This window comes from Alnus glutinosa, chromosome 7 (genome assembly GCF_958979055.1).
Source record: "Alnus glutinosa chromosome 7, dhAlnGlut1.1, whole genome shotgun sequence".
In the NCBI taxonomy this organism is placed as follows: Eukaryota; Viridiplantae; Streptophyta; class Magnoliopsida; order Fagales; family Betulaceae; genus Alnus; species Alnus glutinosa.
This window is the reverse complement of record NC_084892.1, coordinates 4,553,360-4,561,412: the sequence shown is the minus strand read 5'-3', so window position 1 is coordinate 4,561,412 and position 8,053 is coordinate 4,553,360. Positions and strand designations below refer to the sequence as shown.

The 8,053-nt window shown below is 34.0% G+C and overlaps 1 non-coding gene across 1 annotated transcript; it reads right to left on the bottom strand.

Moving 5' to 3' along the window:
• Positions 1 to 3,931: 3,931 nt before the first annotated feature.
• Positions 3,932 to 4,038, bottom strand: LOC133874409 (small nucleolar RNA R71). Its single transcript, XR_009901271.1, has one exon. It is a non-coding gene; the product is annotated as a small nucleolar RNA R71 (small nucleolar RNA).
• Between the last annotated feature and the right edge of the window lie 4,015 nt (positions 4,039 to 8,053).

Here is an 8,053-nt window from a genome sequence, read left to right as displayed (position 1 = left end):
AATGTTCTTTGGGTGTTCAAGTGGAAACTAAGAGTGTGAGTTGTTGGATTTGATTTGGTAGATTCCTTAGCCTTAGTTTCTTTTAATTTGCATATTTCATTTCATCTCATTTATTTAGTCTTTTGTTCTTGAATCAATCCTCAAACCTTTGGAACTAGGTTAAAATGAGGTTGATTAAACAAGACACCAATATTTGACCATTTCCCTGTGGATTCGACCTCTCACTTGCACACACTATATTGCAAATGATTCGTGCGCTTGCGAGTACTCATTAAAACACACATCATGCGCTACATCCATCCTTAAAAGAATTTTGTCGTCCTCAAAGTTACATACAACCTTAACATAAATAATCTTGAGGGAAGGAAATATTACCTCAATCCTCTTAAGGATCTTCAAATTCTTGCTTAGTTTACTCTAAGGGAATCTCGTCTCATCCATTTAGTGGCACGGGGTTTACCTCATCATCCCCATAAAGCACATCCCATTCCAAAGGAATTAGAAGTCCTCGGCTTCCATGTTCGGATCCTCCTCGTCAAGGTATAGCACTAGCTTTCCAACTCAATTGCCTTGTAGTCAATGTAGCCCGTGTTGAAGTATTCTTTTGTCCAATTCTAGTCGTTCCATTCTTCTTTATAACTCTTGACATAGGGCATTATCTAGTTGCCCTTAGAAGTCAGGATCTTGGGGAATTGGCTCCATTCCTATGTTTTCTGAAAAGGAACAGTTCTTATTTAATCCAAATCCCATAATTTTTCACAACTTGATCCCACATATATGACAGATATCTTATTAAAAATATATCGAGGAGATTTCAAACCTCAAACAGATCTGGGTATCTATTTCTTATGTCTTGCTTCAATTCCCATTAGGCCTCCTAAATCCATTGATTTCACAATAAAGCTTTCACAATTGGAATTTTCATGGTTCGTAACTCATACTCCATATGATCTAGAACCTGAACAGGCACTTCTTCGTGAGATGTAGAATTTAGACCCTAACGCTTAGAAGCAACAATTATATATGCCAAGAATTTAAGCAATGCGAATCCGGTAGCAATATAAATAACTACTTTGAAGAAATAAATACATGCAAACATCAACACAAATGATTTTGTTGATGAAGTGAAAACCTTTTGAACTCTTCAAAAGTAAAACAAAACTACTTCAGGGCAGCCAAATCCAAGAAATCACCACTAAGAATAATACATATGCATAGTATACTTACAACCCTCTGTAATGACTAAGACAATATATGCACAGACAAACTCCTCACTTGCATCTTAGCTACGGTAGCTCGTACCCCTCACTAGCCAACTTTCTTTTTGATCTCCTTACCGACCCACCGATAGACTTCAATCAGTTTGTTATTGTAGAACAACAACGTGGTTTGAACACTCCAAGAGATTTAAACTTCAAAGCTTATACCATCTCTTGAATCACTCTGTTCTTTCATTTCACCACTCCATTTTGCTATGGAGTAATAGGTGCTAAGAACTCTTGCTTGATGCCGCTCTCTTCACATAAATTTGCAAAACTAGAATTCTCAAATTCTTTGTCATGGTCACTTTGAATTCTTCTGATATATTATCCCTTCTCATTTTTTCAATTTCTTGAATAGGACTTTTGCTTAATAAAAAGGCCTCATACCTCTTTCGAATATAATGGCCCATGTGTATCTTGAATAGTCATAAATAATCACCATGATGTTCGTACTTCTTTCTTCCCATACTTTCGGTTCTTGATGGTCCAATCAAATCCATGTGAAGTTGCTCGAGAGGTCTAGAAGGATGGATGAAATCGATCTTCCTACGTTGAGACTTAATATGCTTTGTCATCTGACATGGTCCACATACGTTCTTTACAATGTTTTATCTTAAAACTCCTAAATAGCTTTTTGTTGCTAAGGTGTATGTGCCCTAGTTTAGAGGGGTAAGGGGCAAGCCCATAATAGTCAAGACCCATCCAATAATTTTTTTATTTTTTATTATTATGTTTTTTTAATCATTCACGCATTGAATTCATTGATAAGAAAAATTGATAATAGCTTAAAAATGTTTATTTTTCCTATTAAAATAAGTATTATCATACTTTATTATAATTTAATTATTGCATTTTATATTTAATTGTGGAATATTGTTCAAATATTAATATTAAAATTAAATGATATATTAATGCAAGAAATTGTGTTATGTAGGAGTTACAAAAGAAATCAAAGAGTAAAAGCCAAGACGTGGGTCAAAAGAAGAAGCCTATCTTATGCTCAAGATAGAGTCCAATGTGTAAAACAAGAAGAGGTGAAACCAAACTGCTAGACTCATGAATTAGATAAACATTCTAATACTACTACATGACAAAACCAAGAAGAAAAATGTGTCTTTGGCTCTTATAAAAAGAAACGGAGTTTTATTTCAAGTGTAAGAGAGACATGGAACAAAGAGAAGACTGAGATTCTTATAGTAGTACGAATCCCAAAAGAAGAATAACTCTTATCTTTATAAGAGAAGCAACACGGCAACAAACAAGGGGGCCGGAAAATTGCAGAAAAAAAGAAGAAGACGTTCAGCTCAAGATCAAAGAAGACAGGGATGACGGTTCAAGATTTATTTTATTTTCTTCTCAGTTATTTTATTTTGCTAGCACGATGTTTATGATTTTAACGATGAAATTTATTTACATAATCATGTCTAGCTAAATTTCTAGCTGAGACTAAGGGCGAAACTTTTAATAAAATTGTAGTATTTATTTTTCAACTCTTTTATGGTTTTTAATGTAACATCTTTTTAATTGATTGCATGCTTTATTCTTAGAAAAATGTTTTTGTTTTGCAAAATTTCTTGATTCATTGTTAACTACGGGTACAGTGAATGCTTTGAATTCCCTGTGAATCAAATAACCAATTTTGCGTAATAAAATCAATCAATTTTAAGATTAATCTTTCGATGATATTTTCTATTGGTATTCACTGATCTATTCTTCGATTATCACATGAGTTGCAAAATAAATATTATAATTTTGTTAAAAGCAAAACCCCAATGCCTTAGCGATCCATTTTAATTGTTATTTTCATTATATATTTTATTTGCATCATTCAACTAAATCATCTATCATAAATTTTTCTTAATTTAAATTTTTTTAGTGTTCTTTGTTTCCCAAATCACTGTGGCTCGACACTCGACTTCCGAGAATTACTATTTCGCGACAACCTGCACTTGGGTTCGCACACTTAAGTTGTCAAAAAGTTTTTGGTGCCGTTGCCGGGGATCTTGGCGTTGATAAAGAGCACCAGACTGTTTTAACGAGGTTTGCTTCGATTTGCAATTCGTCACATATCCGGTAAACCCGTTCCATCTTTAATTTTCTATTTTTTTTATTTATTATTTTATTTATTGTGTGTTTGTTGGTGTATGAATGCTTGGTATCATGATTAGAGTGGTCGTTTGATAAAAATAGAGTTTGAAGTGTGTTTAGAAAATTTGTTTGAGTCTTCAGTACATTCTCACACACTTGGCACGATGGCTGATGATGGTAGTAATCATGGGGAGAATGAGAATTTGAATCATAATGATTCACCAATGCGGTCATTGCGTGAATATTTGCAACCCCCTCGCAACAGTACCCCTTCATGCATTATTTTTCCTCACCAAGGTAATAATTTTAATTTCAAACCAGGTATGATTCCATTACTTCCTAAATTCCATGGTATTGAGTATGAAAATCTTTATTTGCACATAAAAGAATTTGAGGTAGTATGTTTCACTTTTTATGACCAAACTTGTAGTGAAGAATTAGTTAGGCTTAAATTGTTTCCTTTCTCTCTAAAAGATAAAGCTAAGACTTGGCTTAATGCTTTGAGACCTAGGACAATAGGCACATGGCAAGATATGCAAACTGAATTTTTCAAAAAGTTTTTTCCTATTCATAGGACAAATGCTCTTAAAAGACAAATCATGAATTTTGTTCAAAAGGAAAATGAGACATTTTATCAATGTTGGGAACGTTTTAAAAATTTGTTAAACTCTTGCCCACATCATGGCTATGAAATTTGGCGCACCATTAATTTTTTCTATGAGGGCTTGTTGCCCCAAATGCGCCAATTTGTTGAAATGATGTGTAATGGTGAATTTTTAAACAAAGACCCCTATGAGACTTGGGAATACTTTGACCACTTAGCTGAAAATGCTCAATCTTGGGACACTGTTGTGCAAATTATAATACTCGCAAGTGCACGAATCGTTTGCAATATAGCGTTATTCAAGTGCGAGGTCGATCCCACAGGGAATTGTGTTGTGAAAATTAATCTCTATTCAAACTAATCTTATTTTAACCTAGTTCCAAATTTATGGGTTTTTGATAAAATAAAACGTAAACAAAATTAATGAAAATAAAGGAGTTTAGGGTTTTGGAATCCACACTCATCAAATCACAACAACCTAATCTCATGCTCATCACACGTATTTTGAAGTTTTCAAATGCAAATCTTAGGTATGTTCTACTTTTGCTTCAAAAATAGTTTCAATCATTCAATGAATCCATTCTTCCACAAATCACAAAAGATATCTAGTTTCAACTAAATCATCAAATGTATCCATAGAATGAAACACAATGAATATCCAACATACATGAAAACCCAAGCCATCAATTTAATGAAACTATATCAAATCATCACTTGTATCCGGAAATCACAAAAGATATCCAAAAATAATTTCAAAAACCGAAATAGAACAATGAGAAATCAAGCCCATAAACTCAAATAGCATAAACAAGCATGAAACTCAGTTTCTATTCACTGGTGAGGTTTCATCATCAATCCTAGATGAAAGTATTAGCTAGACATGAACAAAAAATGCATAAATAAACTACAAGAATGCATTAAAAATGAATAAACTTACAAAAGATTAAAGTTTTAGGTCAAAATCGACCCAAAAACCCTAAAATACAGTGAAATCGGCCTATAGGGCACTCATAAGCGGCCTCCTCTCCGAACAAAAGAGAAAAGAATGGTATTTATAGAGTTAGCTAGGGTTTCTGAAATTCCAGCTCCGCATAAATTCGATCGATCGATTTTAAAATCGATCGATCTACTTTTCGATCGATTTACTTAATATTCGATCGATCTACTTTTCCAGCACTTCTGAAAATCCAGCTTTTCTATGTATTTTTGCCTTGAAAATTGTCATTTTTCTCTTATTACCTTGCAAAACGCAAAAACACTAAAACTAACCAAAACATCAGAAAGTAACAAAGCTAAAGGTTTAACTAATGTACATTAAGGGGTCCAAATATACACTTTTTGGCACTCATTAGACACCACTGCCCCTGAAAGTTCTAGTAAGACCAAGCCTCCTACCACTACATCTAGTGAGGGTATGTATCACCTTAGGGAATGGGATGACTTATATGCTAAAATTTCAAGTTTGGCCAGAAAAGTTGAAACCATGGAATTAATGAAAGATAATGAAATCAAATCTGTGCAAAAAGAAGAAGTGTGTAGCATTTGTGAAGTCAGTGGACACACAACACGTGAGTGTCCAACTATTCCAGCTTTTAAAGAAGTATTGCATGAACAAGAAAATGCCATAAACACTTACAAAAAACCTTTTAATTCTCCATACTTTGAGATATACAATCCGGGGTGGAGGAATCACCCAAATTTTAGTTGGAGACAGGAGAATAATGCACCACCACTACCTCAAGAGCCCTCTAACTTTGTTCCTTATCTTCCCCCACATAAGAGGACTCTTGAGGATACGTTGCAAACATTTATGCAAGGGCAAGACACATTCAATAGTCGGACATCACAAGCCATCGATGACATAAAAAGCACTCTCACCAAGATCACCTCATTTATGAGCATTCAAGAAAAAGGAAAGTTTTCATCTCAACCTGAACCTAACCCTCGGTATGGGGTAAATGAAGTCTAAAATACTCAAGTGAAACATGCTAAGTCTGTCACTATCCTTAGGAGTGGAAAGGAGGTTAACAAAGAAATCCCAACAAAGGTTTCAGAACCCAAGGAAAATTTAGAAACCAAGGATGATGACATGTCTAGCAAGGTTGAGGATGTTGAGGAAAGAGTGTATAAGCATGTTGCCCCGTTCCCCCAAAGGTCGCTTGCACCTAAAATGGGGACAACAAATCAAGATGTCTTGAAAGTGTTCAAATAGGTAAAGATAAATATCCCTTTGTTAGATGCCATCAAACAAATTCCATCATATGCAAAATTTCTGAAAGATCTTTGCACTGTAAAGCGAAAGCTTTTTGTGCAAAAAAATGCATTTTTAACAGAGTAGGTAAGTTCTATAATTCAGCAGAAAATCCCTTTCAAGCATAAAGACCCTGGATCACCCACTATCCCATGCATCATTGGTGATTCTAAGATTGATAAAGCATTGATTGATTTAGGATCTGGTGTTAATTTACTACCCTACTTAGTTTATGACCAATTAGGTCTTGGTGAATTAAAACCCACCAAAGTTGTTTTGCAACTTGCTGACCGATCTGTTGTTATACCGAGAGGGATAGTAGAAGATGTTTTAGTTCAAGTGGATAAATTTTACTTTCCAGTGGATTTCATTGTTTTAGATACAAAGCCCGTTACACCATCTAGCATTGACGTTCCTGTCATTTTAGGACGACCATTTTTAGCTACTTCTAATGCTTTGATTAATTGCAGGAATGGAATCATGAAACTCACATTTGGAAATATGACCGTTGAGTTGAACATCTTTAACATTTATAAGCAACCTGCCATTGATGATGATGAGGAAATTGTTGAGGTAGACATGATCCAAAATTTGGCGGAAAGTAAATTTGCTCATTCTATGATTTCTGATCCTATAGAGGCATGTTTATTGAATCTCAAAAGTGATGATATAGAGTTGGACATAGCTAATGATATTTTGTATGCTAATCCAATGATAGACACTAATGGAAGGAACCCATGTTTTGAGGACTTGTATAGTCCCATTAAAACTCATCCATTTAATTTCATAGCACCGAAAATTGAAAAATCAAAAAATGGCAATGCTTTTAAAGAAAAATATTTGAAACCATTTTTTGAAGATTGTGAGCGTAAGAATGAGTCTTTTAATCTGGTGGATCTCGTTTATCAGGATTTGCCAAACACCTAAATGTGATTGGAAATTGTAGTAGTAGTGTTAGTTTAGGTTGTGTTTTTGTTTTTGTTTTTATTTTTGTTTTTGCTTTTGCTTTTTTTTTTTTTTTTTTTTTTTTTTTTTTTTTTGTTTTCTAACCTATTTTGCAGATAATAAAGTGTCTTTACTTGTCACCTCAAGGTACTCTTCTTAACCCATACTTTGTGGTTCCTTTGGTTACATTGAGGGCAATATAAGTTTTAGGTTGGGGGGAGGAGTCGACAGTGATTGAAAAAAAAAAAAAAATTGCAATGATGTCTTGACTTCTTTAATGGTTATGTTAAACTTGAATACCTGAGTAAGTCATTTTTTAGAGTGTTGTGGAACCTTAATTTTGATTCGAAGTTCATTGGCAAGCTTAAATTCACGAATACATGATTACAGGACTAGGAAATTTGAATTTTGCTGCTTATTTTTAGCTACTGAATACTTCACTCGTTTCACTTTGAACTTAGCACAAGCACACTAGCATATAGTCGTGGGGTATGAATTGTGAAACCAAATATGCATTTTTTTTTTATATCTTAAGTTTATTTGGTTGATTCATTGGATGAGAGACAACCTTGGCATGAATATATATATATATATATATATATATATATATATATATATATATATATATATATATATATATTATTAGGAAAAAAAAGAAAAAAGAAAAGAGTTATTGACCACTTTGAGTTTTTTGCTGAGTAACCGAGTCTCTTGCCTCAGTAAGTAGAGAGTGTTCACGTCAAAAGGTGAGAAGTTTGGAGTGGTTGATGTCATGTTGTGGCTAGTTTAGCTTCGTAGTCTTTTTGACTTGAGTTAGTAAACCCGTAGGGGTGTTTCTACACCTAATGCTCTCAAGCCCTCAAGCTTGGGAATCATTGGTCTAAAGCTCGATACATGGGTCAA